We start from the raw sequence: 19,160 nt of genomic DNA, 5'->3' as shown, positions 1-19,160 counted from the left end.
CAAGTCTTTCACCTCCTTAGGTAGGTTTATTCCTAGGTATTTTATTCTTTTTGTTGCAATGGTAAATGGGAGTTCCTTAATTTCTTTTTCTGATTTTTCATTGTTAGTGTATAAGAATGCCAGAGATTTCTGTGCATTAATTTTGTATCCTGCAACCTTATCAAATTCATTGATTAATTCTAGTAGTTTTCTGGTGGCATCTTCAGGATTCTCTATGTATAGTATTATGTCGTCTGCAAACGGTGACAGTTTTACTTCTTCTTTTCCAATTTGTATTACTTTTATTTCTTTTTCTTCTCTGATTGCCGTGGTTAGGACTTCCAAAAGTATGTTGAATGAGAGTGGTGAGAGTGGACATCCTTGTCTTGTTCCTGATCTTAGAGGAAATGCTTTCAGTTTTTTGCCATTGAGAATGATGTTTGCTGTGGGTTTGTCGTATATGGCCTTTATTATGTGGAGGTAGGTTTCCTCTATGCACATTTTCTGGAGAGTTTTTATCATAAATGGGTGTTGAATTTTGTCAAAAGCTTTTTCTGCATCTATTGAGATGATCATATGGTCTTTATTCTTCAATTTGTTAATATGGTGTATCACATTGATTGATTTGCGTATATTGAAGAATCCTTGCATCCCTGGGATAAATTCCACTTGATCATGGTGTATGATCCTTTAAATGTGTTGTTGGATTCTGTTTGCTAGTATTTTGTCGAGGATTTTTGCATGTATATTCATCAGTGATATTGGTCTATAATTTTCTTTTTTTGTAGTATCTTTGTCTGGTTTTGGTATCAGGGTGATGGTGGCCTCATAGAATGAGATTGGGAGTGTTCCTTCCTCTGTAATTATTTGGAAGAGTTTGAGAAGGATGGGTGTTAGCTCTTCTCTAAATGTTTGATGGAATTCACCTGTGAAGCCATCTGGTCCTGGACGTTTGTTTGTTGGAAAATTTTTAATTGCAGTTTCAATTTCATTACTTGTGATTTGTCTGTTCATATTTTCTATTTATTCCTGGTTCAGGCTTGGAAGGTTATACTTTTCTAAGAATTTGCCATTTCTGGGCTTCCCTGGTGGTGCAGTGGTTGAGAGTCTGCCTGCCAATGCAGGGGACACGGGTTCGAGCCCTGGTCTGGGAAGATCCCACATGCCGCGGAGCAACTAGGCCCATGAGCCACAGCTACTGATCCTGCGCGTCTGGAGCTTGTGCTCCGCCACAAGAGAGGCCACGACAGTGAGAGGCCCGTGCACCGCGATGAGGAGTGGCCCCTGCTTGCCGTAACTAGAGGAAGCCCTTGCATAGAAAACAAAGACCCAACACAGCCAAAAATGAATAAATAAATTAATTAAAAAAAAAAAAGAATTTGTCCATTTCTTCCAGGGTGTCCACTTTATTGGCATAGAGTTGCTTGCAGTAGTTTCTTATGATGCTTTGTATTTCTGCGGTGTCAGTTGTGATTTCTCCTTTTTCATTTCTAATTTTATTAATTTGAGTCCTCTCCCTCTTTTTCTTGATGACTCTGGCTAAAGGTTGATCAATTTTGTTTATCTTCTCAAAGAACCAGCTTTTAGTTTTATTGATCTTTGCTATTGTTTCCTTCATTTCTATTTCATTTATTTCTGCTCTGATGTTTATGATATCTTTCCTTCTGCTAACTTTGGGTTTTGTTTGTTCTTCTTTCTCTAGTTCCTTTAGGTGTAACGTTAGATTGTTCATTTGAGATTTTTCTTGTTTCTTGAGGTAGGCTTGTATAGCTATAGACTTCCCTCTTAGAACTGCTTTTGCTGCATCCCATAGGTTCTGGATGGTTGTGTTTTCATTGTCATTTGTCTCTAGGTATTTTTTGATTTCCTCTTTGATTTCTTCAGTGATCTCTTGGTTATTTAATAACGTATTGTTTAGCCTTCATGTGTTTCTTTTTTTTACATTTTTTCCCCTGTAATTGATTTCTAATCTCATAGGGTTGTGGTCAGAAAAGATGCTTGATATGATTTCAATTTTCTTAAATTTACTGAGGCTTGATTTGTGACCCAGGATGTGATCTATCCTGGAGAATGTTCCATGAGCACTTGAGAAGAAAGTGTAATCTGCTGTTTTTGGATGGAATGTCCAATAAATATCAATTAAATCTATCTGGTCTATTGTTTCATTTAAAGCTTGTGTTTCCTTATTAATTTTCTTTTTTCTTTTTTTTAAAGTTTATTTATTTATTTATTTTTAATTGATTGATTGATTGCTATGTTGGGTCTTCATTTCTGTGCTAGGGCTTTCTTTAGTTGCGGCAAGCGGGGGCCACTCTTCATCGCGGTGCACGGGCCTCTCACTATCGTGGCCTCTCTTGTTGTGGAGCACAGGCTCCAGACGCGCAGGCTCAGTAGTTGTGGCTCACGGGCCTAGTTGCTCCACGACATGTGGGATCTTCCCAGACCCGGGCGCGAACCCGCGTCCCCTGCATTAGCAGGTGGACTTTCAACCACTGCGCCACCAGGGAAGCCCTCCTTATTAATTTTCTGTTTGGAAGGTCTGTCCATTGGTGTAAGTGAGGTGTTAAGTCCCCCACTATTATTGTGTTACTGTCAATTTCCTCTTTTAGAACTGTTAGCGGTTGCCTTACGTATGGAGGTGCTCCTATGTTGTTTGCATATATATTTATAATTGTTATATCTTCTTCTCGGATTGATCCCTTGATCATTATGTAGTGTCCTTCCTTGTCTCTTGTAACATTCTTTATTTTAAAGTCTATTTTATCTGATATGAGTATTGCTACTCCGGCTTTCTTTAGATTTCCATTTGCATGGAATATCTTTTTCCATCCCCTCACTCTCATTTTGAATGTGTCCCTAGGTCTGAAGTGGGTCTCTTGTAGACAGCATATATATGGGTCTTGTTTTTGTTTCCATTCAACAATCCTGAGTCTTTGGGTTGGAGCATTTAATCCATTCACGTTTAAGGTAATTATCGATATGTAAGTTCCTATTACCATTTTCTTAACTGTTTGGGGTTTGTTTTTGTAGGTCCTTTTGTAGGTCCTTTTCTTCTCTTGTGTTTCTTATAACACAAGAAGTTAGAGAAGTTCCTTTAGCATTTGTTGTAAAGCTGGTTTGGTGGTGCTGAATTCTCTTAGCTTTTGCTTGTCTGTAAAGCTTTTGATTTCTCCATCAAATCTGAATGAGATCCTTGCCGGGTAGAGTAATCTTGGTTGTAGGTTCTTCTCTTTCATCACTTTAAGTATATCATGCCACTCCCTTCTGGCTTGTAGAGTTTCTGCTGAGAAATCAGCTGTTAACCTTATGGGAGTTCCCTTGTATGTTATTTGTCCTTTTTCCCTTGTTGCTTTCAATAATTTTTCTTTGTCTTTAATTTTTGCCAATTTGATTACTATGTGTCTTGGCGTGTTTCTCCTTGGGTTTATCCTGCGTGGGACTCTCTGCGCTTCCTGGACTTGGGTGGCTATTTCCTTTCCCACATTAGGGAAGTTTTCGACTATAATCTCTTCAAATATTTTCTCGGGTCCTTTCTCTCTCTCTTCTCCTTCTGGTACCCCTATAATGTGAATGTTGTTGTGTTTAATGTTGTCCCAGAGGTCTCTTAGGCTGTCTTCATTTCTTTTCATTCTTTTTTTAAATTCGGTTCCACATCAGTGAATTACACCATTCTGTCTTCCAGGTCCCCTACCTGTTCTTCTGCCTCATTTATTCTGCTACTCATTCCTTCTAGTGTATTTTTCATTTCATTTATGGTGTTGTTCATCTCTGGCTTTTGTTCTTTAATTCTTCTAGATCTTTGTTAAACATTTCTTGCAACTTCTCGATCTTTGCCTCCATTCTTTTTCCGAGGTCCTGGATCATCTTCACTATCATTATTCTGAATTCTTTTTCTGGAAGGTTGCCTATCTTCACTTCATTTAGTTGTTTTTCTGGGGTTTTATCTTGTTCCTTCATCTGCTACATAGCCCTCTGCCTTTTCATCCTGTCTATCTTTCTGTGATTGTGGTTTTTGTTCCACAGGCTGCAGGATTGTAGATTTTCTTGCTTCTGCTGTCTGCCCTCTGGTGGATGAGGCTATCTAAGAGGCTTGAGCAAGTTTCCTGATGAGAGGGACTCGAGATCCGCATTTTCTTATTTCTAAATTATTAGCTTGAACCCCACAGAAGCAAATGGTTGAAGAAACACCATTCTCTTTAAATATTCTGTATTACTTTACCTGTGCTCAGATAATAGAGAACAAACTTTACCATGTTAAACCAATAGATTTAACTGGGTGATATGGAGGGAAAATGAATTCTAACATCCTTAGAAGAGAGATTTAACTTAATTTAAAACAACCAAGACATTTTACTACTAGGAATCAGAGAAATAAAACATATATATGTGTAGTCATATGACATTTATACGTTTAGTCCAGTGGACACAGCACTACACATGTGTCCAAATATTGCACTTCCAAAGCTGTGGCTCTTCTACTTCAAATCCATGTGATGAGATTATTCTGAGTTAAATCTGGTTTGGAGTGAAAACAGCTTTCTAAGAAATATAGAAAACCCTGAGGTTTAAAAGGGTTAAATACACAGGGAGTTTTTCTCCCAAGGGAAAAAATGCAATCAGAAGGTGATGACAGCTCAATTCCCAGGTTATCTCTTGTTTGTTCTACTGGCATGGTATTTGGCCGCCTGCATTACAAAACACTCAACCCTGCCGGGCACGTCCTCTTAGCCATGCAGAACTAGATTATGTTCCATGAGGCTGGAAATTATGATTCCCACCTGATACCAGGCAGCTGGTGCTTTCAATTCATGTCGAAGATGTAAATGGTCATTTCTAATCAACTACACAATTCTAGAACAATGCACAGGATATTTTTAACAGTAGACAAAAGTAACATATGTATTAACCAAGGGCTTTACAAGGAAATAACATAAGCTTACTTAACATTTAAAGATTTATTACATTTGGTTTCTATCCCTAATAATAATGTGCATGTGTTTGTGTGTGGAGATGTGAGAGAGTCAAAGTGTGCTAAAAAAGCTTGTGCTAAAATCTTGACACAAGCAAGCTTTTAATGAAGGTTAGTTTACTTGTATATTAACAGGACAGTTTTTTAGGTTAAAAGGCCTATTTTATACATAAGTATTATATCTATGTAAGTTCCATATAGATACATAAAAAGGCATGTAAGTTTTTTCTGTATGTTAATTTCGAACACCTTGTAAACTCTGTAATATATTTACATCTCATTTTTAAATTAGGTGCCTTTTAAACACTTTTCTCTATTCCTCAACCCATACACTAAATAGTAAGATCATTTGAATTTTAATAATAAAAGTGTGGACTTCTCTGGCAGTCCAGTGGTTAAGACTCCACGCTTCCAATACAGGGGGTACGAGTTTGATACCTGGTTAGGAACTAAGATCCCACATGCTGCGCGGTGTGGCCAAAAAAAATTTAAAAAAAAATAATGATAATAAAAATATATTCGGTTTCCTAAGCCCATTTAAAGATTAAAAACGAAATCTCCTGAGAAATTGATTTTGCTTTTTATTTTGTGAGCATCAAGAATGGAATAAGAGAGATGGTGTTTTGTGTGGACATATTTGAGGCTAATTTATACTATAAGGAATTTTGCTTATGATGGTGTCAAGTTTTAACTTTATCCCTGAATATCTTCTATCCCCGTCCTTGCTTTTTCTTTTTTTTAATCCTACTTCACGATTGTGCTACCTTCACACTATTACATGGATCATCGCAAGCCATGTGAAACATTGTCTAAAAAATGTATACTTTAAGTAGCTGAAACTATACAAAGAAGAGTAACAAGCTAAATCGTCAGACCTTTATTGACTGTCATGTTCCAGACATTGTGGTAGGGGCTGAGATTCAAAGGTGAAGACAACATAATTCCACCTTCAACAGTCTTATAGAGAAGAAATAGAGGCAAGAAGAAAATTACTCTGAAATACAATATGACAAAAGTAGCCAGGGATACACAGAGGGCATTGAAGAAACCTTCCTTAAGAAGGAATATCGAAGGTAACCTTGGGAGCGTGGAGCTTAAGAACACCCTGGTCCAGGTGTCACTTAGAGGAGCTGGCCCGGGGCCCAGAATGAGCAGCCTGCAGACTGTTCCTGGCAAAGGGGACAATGGCTGCCCAGGAACAGAATCGGGTCACAGCACTGTGTGGAAGATTTGAAATGCAGCCTGATGGCCCTGGAGCATCAAATTCCCGGTTCTGCGTGTTAGATGGTGAGGCTGGGGCAGGTGGGGGGCCTATTCCACAGCGATTCCACTAGAGAAAGTGGCCACAAAACGCAGGGTATCACTGAATCAACAGTGGTGCCGACACTATTTAGACTCTTCGAATAATTGTTGACTTTCGGGGTTATCGGGTTTATGAATAATGTACTCATTAAACACTAAACAAAGATATTCATTGATTTGCATGTATTTTATAGAAGAAAAATGATCTCTTTCCTCCTCTTCCTCCATTCCTTAATCTGAGCATGCATTGCTAGTATGCATGGAGACTCCAGACTCAAGCAAGAAACACACCATTTCCAAAGAAGGATTTTCCCTGGGAAGGCAGAGCTCCTGGTCCTCACCAAGTACTTCCAATTCCCTTGCATGCTAGCTGTGGCTAGAAAGGCTGGGCTGTATCTCTGCATTGTCCTTTTTTCCCCCTCTTTTCCTTGTTCCCTTAATCCATTCCACATCTTCTATCTTTCCCTATTACTTTTTTAACTGTGCTATTTCAACATTTTACTCATACTTGATAACTGAAACTTTCCTGATTTTGCTTTTAGAAAGTGCCTAAATATGAAGAAATCTGCTTGTGCCTCCAGAAACAGATTTATACATTCATGAATCTAGCCATGAATTTTGACTGAGTACCAGGCAATGTGACAGGCCTGGAAGAAAGAGTAGAAAGCCACAGATGTGAGCCTACTGGGGAAAAAGACACCCATCAAATAATTACACAACTAGATATATATAATTACAAACTGTAATAAGTATTATGAGAAAAATGTGCCTATTTCAGCGAACCATAGAGGGCTTCCCTCTGGGACACTTACACTTGATCTGAAGGGGAAAGATTTGAGGAGAATTTTAGGCAGAGAGCACAGCATGTACAAAGGCTCTGGGGCAGAAAGAACCATGGCCTATTTAAGAAACTGAAAGAAAGCCAGTGGGGTCAGGGCTCAGAGGAAAAAAAAAAAAAAAGAGAGCATTAGGAACTGGATTCTGCAAGATCTTGTAAGCCAGGTTTTGAATTTGAATCTTTAGCCTAAGAATTTGAAGGCAATTGAGTGTTCTGAATTTCAGTATGACTTGATCCAATTTGCATTTTTCATAAAAAAAACACACACTTTAGTTTTCAAGTGGCAAGAGTGAATCTTAGAAACCATTACAAGAGATGAATGTAACTTAGACTAGGGTGATAATGGCAGAGAAATAGAGAAGCTGGGGAATTCTGGAAATATCTATGAGGCTGCATTGACAAGGGCTTAAAAGAAACAAGCAGAGGCAATGCCACAGTCATTAGCAGAGCAGATTCTAGAGCCAGACCTCCTGGTGTAATCATGGCTCTGACACGTGTTAGCTGTGTGACATCGAACCAATCCATTAACCTTAGCCTCATTTTCCATATCTGTAAAATGGGCAAACTATTGGTCCTTCCCACCCAGGGTTGTTGTGAGAACTAAATACTTAATAGACATAAAGCACCTAGTCCATTGCCTGGCATGAGTGCTCTAGAAGTGTGTGATGCTCTCAGCCTGGTTACAGAGAATGTCGATGGAGAAGAAGGAGGTGCTGAGGAGGATGGTCAGAAATGCATTCATTGCACTCAAACATGGCTTCAATTGGTTAAGAGGAATCACATAGGACCATGAAATTATTAAGCTCTGAACTGGTAACAATCTGTAAGAAATTATTGTACTTTTGCTCAACGAGAGAATCTTTTTTTCAGGTCAGATCCCAAAGAGGAAATTACTCTCCCTTCTAAAAGTGATTTAAAACAAAAGAACACGATTTTTGCCGAGGAATGCTGAACACCAAAGAGAAAAATCACAAGTGGGTGCCCAGATATCACAGAACACTAGTATTAAACTGAAATAGAAGTTGTTCCTCAGGAAATAAGGAATTAGAAGCAACTTCCTTAGGAAGCTATTGACACACTCAATCATCCACCCTTTCAGCAAATACTTCCAGAGTGTGTATAACATGTCAGGCAATTTGCTAGGTGCAGGATACAAAGGTGACCACAACAGACAGTGTTCCTATCTGCCTAAAGATTAGTGTGGAAGCATTAAGCAAACCCAAGAAATTATTTTAAATAAAACTCTATATCTGAAATTAACAAAGGAAATAAAATTGATAAAGGAAAAATGAGGAAAATAAGAAAGTTACTAAAACATGATAAGGGCTATATTTCAGAGTTCAAGAGCAACATTCTATTAAAATATTAACACTAAAAGCAGTCCTCATAAGTGTCACTCATAGACACATTATTATTTGGCAATGTTTAGTATATTCTAGCTCTTCCAATCAAATAAAAATGAGACGTGCTATAAATATTAGAAATAATTACTATCTTTAGATGATTGCCTACCTAAAAAAAATTCAAGAAACACCATTAAAAACCTATCAGTGCTAATAAGACATGTAATACGGCAGATACAAGAGAACTGTAAACATTAACCCCTTTCCTTTATACTAGAAGAAATTTAAACTTGAAATGGAAAACCTATCTCATTTCACATATCACACTAATGATAAAGGATTTAAAATACCTTGAATAAATTAAAGTAAAATGAAGTAAAATCTTACATGAAGAAAATTACAAAACTACTAATGATAAATCATAATAAAATAATTTTATATATTATGAAATTTACTAACAAAAGCATTTATATACAGAGATATTTTAATTTCTGGGTGGGAAAACAATATCATAAAGATACATCCTTCCCAATATAAAATTACTTGAATTCCAAGCAGAATCTGAATGAATTGATGCTTTTGTTTTTGACTGTTTTGGTGGTGGTGGATTTACCCAAGTGCAATGGAATCAGGTGAGATATTTAAAGCATGATAGTAATATGGTCATAGTTTTATATTTAAATGCTCACTCTAACTGCTGCATGGAAAATGGACTATTTGTGTCTGTGGCAGGAAGGAGAGCTAAGGAAATGTGGGGAGCCTAGTTAGGAGGAGTAAGGAGGCTATGGCACTTAAAGGGTTACAGCTGAGGGCGACCTGGACCATGGTGGTGGCAGAGGCAGAGGAGAGAAATGGACTCCTTTGAGGTATAGTTAAGAGAAAAAAAAGTGATAGGACTCAGGGCTTAAACTATGAACATTTCCAGATGCAGAATGAAAAATTTGGAAGTATTAATACGGACCCTGACACGAGATAGTGATTTCTAGTAGGGAGTGACATGAAACAGACAGGTTGCTAGGAAGTATTAGGGAAAGTTTCAAGAAACCCTGGGCATCTCAAAAAGAAGATTCAGAAATGATGAGAAGAAAGACTTTGCTTTCATGCACATCTAGCTAAAAGCTTTCAGCAGCTCCCTGCAAAGAAGAAACTAGAAGTTAGTATCGGAATTTTCATTTGTATTTTGCTGCATAGATTACACTTAAGTGTTTAAACATTGTTCCTGTTACACATGGCATAATGTGAATTCAGTCATGCTTACCTAATCCTATGTCTTCATAAAATCCTAAATAGTGAAACCCTCCAGAAACTGATATGCATTAAATATCTCAACCAGGTGAATGCTACCTGAATTGAACTTAAGCTTCTGCTATCCAGAGTAAGGAAACTAGGTGAGCAGTATTTCTCATAGAGCTTTATTTTACCAGGTCCAATTTCTGTATGCTGTATTGACCCCAGAGAAGGAATTATTTGCCCCAGAGGAGGATCAATCCCTTTCTCCTGACTTTTCAGGCAGGTTTAAGGAGGTCGATTCTCCATGAGGATGTTTTTCAAAAGTACCATTTTGGCAAATAATTATCATCACTAACAAGAGTAAAATCCCCATAACGATCTTCTGAATCTCTCAAAAAAAAAAAAATCAAAGGAGAAAGAAACTGATGCTTAGAACAGATAATAACTTTCTCTTCCTGTTATTCCACAAAGGGCTCTGCTCCTCAACGAAAGAGACAAAATTTTCATTTTAAATGATGTATTTCGGTAGAGGTGAATTTCTAAAATTCTGCACAATTAAGATAAAATTCTTAATTTCATATATACACTCACAGACTGGTACACATGTCCCAGCCTGCCCCAAAAGCTCCTGTGAGGTGATGAACTATGCCAGGTATGAACCAATAGTTCACACAAACTTAAAAAGCCATTCTTTGTTATTTGTAGAATTCACTCAGTTTCAAACATAGATTTTGTTCTCTTCTAGAAGTATTTGGATATCTTACAGTTCCTAATTAAGATTAGTATGATTTGAGACAAAACAAACTTTAATAACAACTTTCAAGATCTTTTTCTATTTTTCCACAAGTGACCTTGTGAAAGTTGTATGCTGTATTCCTGAGTCAAGGCCTAAATTTAAGGAGGTGCAAAGGTGAGATAATAAATGCTTTCTGAGCAAACAGTATCTTTGAACTTCCATCCAGAAGTTGATTTGGTCTAAGATTGAAGGACTCAACATCAGTTTTTAATAGCAAACCTCTAACCTAGTGTCCCCATGTATCTACCCATCTCTCCCCTGAAGGTAAGAACTGCTAGGCTAATTGCCAAAGAGATGATAAATTGCTTTTAATTTTAACTCTTCCTTGGTTATTTTAGAAGACATTGCATGCTTATATTCTGATTATTCATTTTCTGAACCTACCTGAGCAGTATCTGCTTGTACTGCAGTTAGTTTATCTTCTCTGACTGGTTCACCCTCAGAAGTATGCTGTCCCTTACAAAAGAAGTACTATTTAGCTAATTATGATGTTTGATATATTTCCAAGAATAAATATTTTCATGAATTATGGGATTTTCTGAAGTCAGGGACATAAATCAATTCTGTTCACATTCCTTTGGTGGAAAATTAGTTGCATGTCTACACCTGGTCTCCAGAAAACTGGGAAATGTGTTTCAACCAGCTGGCCATATACCCAAGGTGAATGGGAAAACCAGTTTGGTACACAATCTAAAAAGTAAGCATTCTTAAAGTTTTCTTTTATCCAAGAAATAAACATTTGGTTTTGCAAACCAAGCCAAAGTTTCTAGGTATTGTCTCAAAAAAAAGAAAGAAAAAGAAAGAAAGAAAGATAGGAAGAAAGAAAGAAAGAAAGAAAGAAAGGGAAAGACTTTTTTTAAAAAAATCATAATAATGTTAACATGTCCTATGGATAGTACAGAGAGCAGCATTATCTTTATCATTCACTTTCTTATTCATCTTTGATTTATTTATTCACGTGTGGTTTTAACTAGGCAGCTATACACATGTTTGGTGAAACACTGACTTCATTTAAAACACTTGCCTGGGATGACACATCCAAGAAAAGAACAACACCAAGAGTCAAGCCCATGCTCTTAATCACTTAATCTTAAGATTTAGAGCTTAATCTTAAGCCCATGCTCATATCAATATACTGAAGTATATATTTGCTTCCTACAATACTTACCTTCATTGCACTGTGTTAGAAAGACCTCTGAAAACAAATAACAGGACATATTTACCTTGCGTTGGCCAGCACATGGACTTAGAAAAAAAAATCTCTTGGCATTTTCTAATACTGCTTTCCTCTTAACCTTCCAATCTAAATCAACATTAAAGAGTATTATAATCATATCAAGAGAGTGATTCCACAGTATTCCTTGGGAGCCATTTCCATGTTACAAGAACAACTTGTTTTGTAGTCAAAGTGCACATGGAATTGCCAGTCACATAAAGTAATATGACTTCTCCTCCAAGTGCAGTGATTGAGAAATAGCCTGGTACTGATCTTGTGAGAAATATGATGAAAAAAATACCTTTCAATATGAATATAATCTAACATTAAATTTTAAAATCCGATTTTCCTACAAAATTGTGTTTATAATAGGGCTGAGTGATGTCTATGACCATGATGACTTTTCCTTATGATCTGAGACCATGGCATCCAGGATTTGTGTTTAATGAGAACTTGTTTTTATGCCTGCTGCACACAAAAATGGAGATTTAGTAGGCTGATAAAAATAGGTAAACCCAAAAATATGTGTTCTCAAGGGGACATTTGGTGAAACTTATTGGTGTTAGAGTTAATTGGGGTCCCATGTGTGGCTGGTCTCACCAAGGTTGGATAGGACTGATTCCCTGGTTCACCTAACTACCCTGAACATTGACTTAGAAGGTAAAATAGGCAATTACTGACAGCCACTCCCCCTGGCAGAAATCACTTTAGTACAACGGCCGTACTAATGTCATTATATTCAACAAAGAAATAAATATTACTACATCGACTATTTTCATAACACTGTTTTGGAAGAAAATTAGTTTAACATCACATATGTAACTTGTTCTCCTTGTCGTATTTGTCATATATATGTATTAGTGTCTGCATATATATATAAATATACATATATATATATTTAGTATAAAATCACTGTGTAAAAAAGATTTGGCCACATTTTACATCCTGATTTTGGTGGAGAATGTCAGAAAAGTAAGCCTGTAACTTGATATTTCTAACCTCCACACCAGTGTCCCTTCACCCAAGTAGAGCTCAGTGGCAACGAACCAATGGTTTCCTGAGTGGAGACCAGGGCAGAGGCGGATTCGTAGCTCGAGCTGGCCTGCCATGAGTCAAGTTCATGCACCCTGATTGCAATCCCTGGGGTCTGAGCCAAAGCAGGATTTGGCAGACACTGTACCAGGGACATGCATGCATTCTCTTAACTAATCCTCGCAACAACCTCAAGAGGTCAGTGTTGTCACCCCCATGTCACAGGCTAGTGAGTAGTTCAGTTCTAACTGAGACTAGCCTGTCTCCAAAGCCCTTTTCTGAAACAATTTCACTATGCTACCTCTCCAGCAGTCTGGTAAACACACAGTATCATCAGGCTTTGGCTTCTGCTCTTGGCAGATTTTGTTCTCAACTCCACACACCTTTGCTCTGGATTCTGATGATTTTTTTTAACTGATACGTTTTTAAAATGTGGTCATATTGATTCTCTTGAAGTTTTAATGGGAAAAAGGAGGAGAGGTATACATTGACAAAAGCATCATAAAATTTGATGGAACTTCTCAGAGTGACTTACTCTCTCCCCAGAGAGATATCATCTCTCTGCCTTCTCCCTTCCCCCAAATCCCATTCTTTCAGCTCTTCATCCACAGGGGCTAAAGCTACTCTTTTTAAAATAAAGCCAGGGAAGAGAGCACAGCAAAACAAAATCTCTATTCCAAAAACAAGTTCTGGGTGTCTGAGCAAGACTCCATTTATGCTGCCACTAAAATAATCTCAATGGTCAAAGTCAAAAATCTTTCTCATTATCATCAATGCAATGGGTGGGAATTGTCAACTTAGATTACAAGGTTAATTTTAGAATAACTACTTTTTTCTTTGGCCATTTCCTGATCAGCAACTCCAAATGTGCACAGTAAAAAATTAAATCAGAAGCTTAAGATTCCTGTGTTTTTAGGGAGTCATTTCCAGTTAACCTAAATGAGTGAAATAGCCCTGCAGAGACTAAGGGAACTATGGTGACTGTTAAAAAGACAGATTTCTCCAGCTCCAGTTGATTGCTATTGTGAAGGTATGCAAATAGGATCTAGATTTTTCAGGAGAAAATAGAAACCCAAAATTTTATATGAAATCTCCCTTTTTTGAGAAATCATTGCACCTTTTGTAAATATGAAACACTATATGTACCAAGTAAAATTCAGGTGACCATATTGTGACCTCTGCTATAAAAGCTGAATTTTCTGGAGCTCTGTTTCTGTACCCTGCACTCCCTCTTCCTGGGATCTTACTACTCCTGTGGCCTCAGTTACCAGCTATGTCCCAGATCTCTCCTCTGAGGTTCTGAGTAGGGAATATCTAACCTTCTACTCGACATCTGGCTGGTATCTCAAACTCACCATGTCTAAAATTGAAGTTATTATCTAATCTCTCAAGTAAATCTATTCTGCCCCCAAGTGTTTCTGATTTTAAAACACTGCATGACCATCTGCCTAGGTGCCCAAACTAGGTACCAAACTACTCTTCTCCACACCCAATCAACTCCAAGTTCTCCACACCCAATCAACTCCAGGTCCTGTGAAGTCTTTTTTTTTTTTTTTTTTTGCCAATTGTATTTATTTATTTATTTATTTATTTTTATTGAAGTATAGTTGATTTGCAATGTTGTGTTAGTTTTTGGTATACAACACAGTGATTCAGTTATATATATATATGTATATATTCTTTCCCAGATTCTTTTCCCCTATACATTATTACAAAATATTAAGTATACAATACAATAGGTCTTTGTTGGTTATCTATTTTATATATAGTAGTATGTATATGTTAATCCCAAACTCCCAATTTATCCCTCCCCCCACTTTCCCCTTTGGTAACGGTAAATTTGTTTTCTATGTCTGTGGGTCTGTTTCTGTTTTGTAAATAAGTTCATTTGTATATATATATATATTTTTAGATTCCATATATAAGCCATAACATATGATATTTGTCTGTCTCTCTCTGGCTTACTTCACTTAGTATGATAATCTCCAGGTTTATCCATGTTGCTGTAAATGACATTATTTCATTCTTTTTTATGGCTGAGTAATACTCCATTGTATATATGTACCACATCTTCTTTGTCAACTCTTAAACACATCTCACTACCCACTTCTCTCTAATCCCATTGCTATCACTCTAATGCAAATTGCCACCATCTCTTGCATAGATTACATCGGAGTCGCTTTTTTTTTAAATTGAGGTTGGGTTTTATAGCCAGCATATAAGTGGAAAATCTTGGTCAAAATGTATGTGTCAACCCTCAGGCACATTCACAGTGAGATACTCAGACTATGGAAAGACCAACTGTAGGAAATGCAGTCCTCTAGTTCCTTCTCATTCTAAGGCATCCTCTCTTCTCACTGAGTGGATCCTCTCAAACTATTTAAATTTTTCTCTCTTGTTCTAGCTTCTCTTTGTCTAGCAGATATAATTTAATTTTCAGAACTTAAATGCTCATATGACGCATATCCAAAAACTGTAAACACATCATCTTTAGTCTCATCCCTTCTTTCTCATGGTTGAGTAATATTCCATTGGGCATATGTATACCACGTTTTCTTTATCTATTCATCCATCAGTGGATACTAAGGTTGTTTCCACAACTTGGCTATTGTAAATAATGCTCCAATGAACACGGAGGTACAGTTATCTTTTCCAGTTAGCATTTCTATTTCCTTCAGATAAATACCCAGAAGTGCAATTGCTGAATCATATGGTAGTTTTATTTTTAATTTTTTGGATTGTTTTCCATAGTGACTATATCAATTTAGTGTACAAAGATTCTCTTTTCTCCACATCCTCACTAACACTGGTTATTTTTTGTCTTTTTGATAATAGCCATTCTAACAGGTGTGATGTGATATCTCATGGTGGTTTTTGATTGCATTTTCCCTGATGATTAGTGATGTTAAACACCTTTTCATGTACCTGTTGGCCACCTGTATGTCTTCTTTGGAAAAATGTCTATTCCGATCCTCCGCCAATTTTTAAATCAGATTGGTTTTTTTTTTTTTTTTGCTATTGAGTTATATGTTTCTTATATATTATCACATATATGATTTGCAAATATTTTCTCCCATTCATAGGTTGCCTTTTTATTTTGTTGATGGTTTCCTTTTCTGTGCGGGAGCTTTTTAGTTTGAAGTAGTCCCACTTGTTTATTTTTGCTTTTGCTGCTTTTGCTTTTGTTGTTAAATCCAAAAAAGACGTTGCCAAGACTGATGTCAAGAAGTTTGTTTCCTATGTTTTCTTCTAGGAGTTTTATGGTTTCAGGTCTTATGTTTAATCTTTAATCCATTTTGAGTTAATTTTTGTGTGTGATATGAGAGAGTGGCTTCATTTCATTCTTTTGCATGTGGCTGTCCAGTTTTCTCAACACAATTCATTAACAAGACTGTCCTATCCCCATTGTATATTCTTGGCTCCTTTGTCATAAATTAATTGACCATATCAGTGTGCATTTATTTCTGGGCTCTGTATTCTGTTCCATTGATCTATGTGTCTGTTTTTATGCCAATAACACACGTTTTGATTACTATAGCTTTGTAACATAGTTTGAAATCAAAACGTGTGAGCCTCCTGCTTTGCTCTTTCTCAAGATTTCTTTGGCTGTTTGGTGTCTTTTGTGGTTCCATTCAAATTTTAGGATTGTTTGTTCTATTTCTGTGAAAATGCCATTAGAGTTTTGATAGGGATTACATTGAATCTGTAGATTGCTTTGGATAGTATGGACATTTTAACAATATTAATTCTTCCAATCCATGAACACAGACTATCTTTCTATTTCTTTGTGTCTTCTTCAATTTCTTTCATTAATATCTTACAGTTTTCAGTGTATATGTCTCTTACCTCCTTGGTTAAATTGATTCCTAGTATTTTATTCTTTATATTGATTTTTTTATCCTTTAGCTTTACTGAATTCATTTATTAGTTCTAACAGTTTTTTGGTGGAGTTTTTAGGATTTTCTATATATAATGTCATGTCATCTGCAAAGAGTGACAGTTTTACTTCTTCCTTTCTGACTTCCTCTTATCTCTTTTTCCTGGGAGATCATTCTCTATATCTAGTTGTGTTAATTCTATCATTACATGTATTTAATTCATCACTCTCAAAGTCCTTTAATTACTTGTTTCATAGTGACTTTCCCTGCTAGAATGTAAACTTCACGAAGTCAAGAATTCTGATCACAGTACCTGACATACAGCATTTAATTCTCCATTTTAATCTTGTTTCCATAGTCACAACAACAACCCATGCATAATACACTACAGACAATGGACAACTGAGAGCATAGAAATGAACTATATAGGGAAAGGCATTCTCTTTACCTTAAGAAGAAAAAGATCAAATGTTAATAACATGTTCATTGCTGCTCTTATAGCATTGAGAAGAAAACCAGAGATTATCTATGGAAGGGATAAAGTCTTACATTCCAGAATTTTTGACTGATAGGCAGGCTTCAAAAGCTCAGATTCCATTCCTCCTCTCTTGCCCTTCTCAATATTCCATTTTTCATAGAGCAAACTGAGAAATCTTTGAAGAGCATAAATAAGATCACATTACTACCCTGCATAAAACCATTCAATGACTTTCCAATGTAACCAGGATAAAAATGCAAGTTCTCAACCAGCTTTTCTATGATTTGTTCTCTGCTTTTGTCTCTGACTTTCTCCCCTCCAGACTTCTTACTCATTTTGCTCTGGGCCCTAAGCACATTGGTCTTTCTGTTCCTGTGTGAGTTAAAGGCATTTCTCTCTCTTATCCCAGATCTTCAAGTGTTGCCTCTTTTTCATTATTTCTGTCTCAATTCAAACAATACTTCCTCAGAGTCATCTTTCTTGCCCTCCCCAGCTAAAGCACCCATTTCTATCAAGTAGCATTCTCTACCACTGTGGTTTTTCTTCTTCAGAAAGTTAGCTGCCCCGGAAATAATATAATTTGTTTATTGGCTTACATGGTTAATGTCTATCTGTTCACACAAGGGCAGCAACTTGTCTACTGATTATTGAAAATAACTTCAGCTCCTATAATAGTAGTACACAGTAGGTGCTCCATATATATGTTAACAGAATCTTTCTGGATATGCAGGTGCAGGCTAATCAAGCCTTTGAAATCCTAAAGACCTCCAAGAAGATTGCCAAATAGCAAAGCAAATATGTGGTTTTCTAAATGTATCTGGTGACCTCTGCTGGAATATTTACCAAGGAAGCCAAATATGAATTTTCAGTTTTTTCTTAATTGCCCTCTCACTATTTTTTTGTTATACTCACAGTTATGGTTTATTACAGGGAAAAGATAGAGATTAAAATCAGCCAAAAAAAGAAGAGCATAAGGCAGACTCCAGGAAAAGTACTAAGTACAGAGCTCCCATTGTCCTCTCCCCACGGAGTCTTGTATGTGTTGTTTTCCCGGGATCCATGTACAACACAGGGAGTATTGCCACTAGGGAAGCCCACCTGAACTTTGTGGTTCAGAGTTCTTATTTTTTTTAAAAACATTTTTTAAATCAAAGTATAGTTAATTTACAATGCTGTGTTAGTTTCAGGTGAATGGCAAAGTGATTCAGTTTTATATATATACATATATATATATGAATATATATATTCTTCTTCAGATTCTTTTCCATTATAGGTTACTACAAGATACAGAATATAGTTCCCTGTGCTATACAATAGGTCCTTGTTGTTTATCTATTTTATAGATAGCAGTGTGTATATGTTAATCCTAAACTCCTAATTTATCTCCCCTCCCTTCCACCCTGCTATCTCCTCCAGTAACCATAAGTTTGTTTTCCATGTCTGTGAGTCTATTTTATTTTTTTTGTAAATAAGTTCATTTATATCATTTTTTAGATCCCACATATAAGTGATATCATATGATATTTGTCTTTGTCTGACTTACTTCACTTACTATTATATTCTTTAGGTCCATCCATGTTGCTGCAAATGGCATTATTTCATTCTTTTTTAGAGCTGAGTAATATTCCACTGTGTGTATATCCTACATCTTCTTTATCCATTCATCTATCAATGGACACTTAGGTTGCTTCCATGTCTTGGCTATTGTAAATAGTGTTGCTATGAACATGGGAGTGCATGTATCTTTTTTGAATTAGAGTTTTCTCAGGATATATGCCCAGGAGAGGGATTACAGAATCTTATGGTAACTCTATTTTTAGTTTTTTAAGGAACCTCCATACTGTTCTCCACAGTGGCTGCACCAATTTACATTCCCACCAACAGTGTAGGAGGGTTCCTTTTTCTCCACACCCACTCCAGCATTTGTTCTTTGTAGACTTTTTAATGATGGCCATTCTGACTGGTGTGAGGTGATACTTCATTGTAGTTTTGATTTACATTTCTCTAATAATTAGTGGCAGAACATTCTTTTCATGTGCCTGTTGGCTATCTGTACATCTTCTTTGGAGAAATGTCTATTTAGATCTTCTGCTCATTTT

Source organism: Balaenoptera musculus, chromosome 10 (genome assembly GCF_009873245.2).
Source record: "Balaenoptera musculus isolate JJ_BM4_2016_0621 chromosome 10, mBalMus1.pri.v3, whole genome shotgun sequence".
NCBI lineage: Eukaryota > Metazoa > Chordata > Mammalia > Artiodactyla > Balaenopteridae > Balaenoptera > Balaenoptera musculus.
This window is presented reverse-complemented; position numbering follows the sequence as displayed.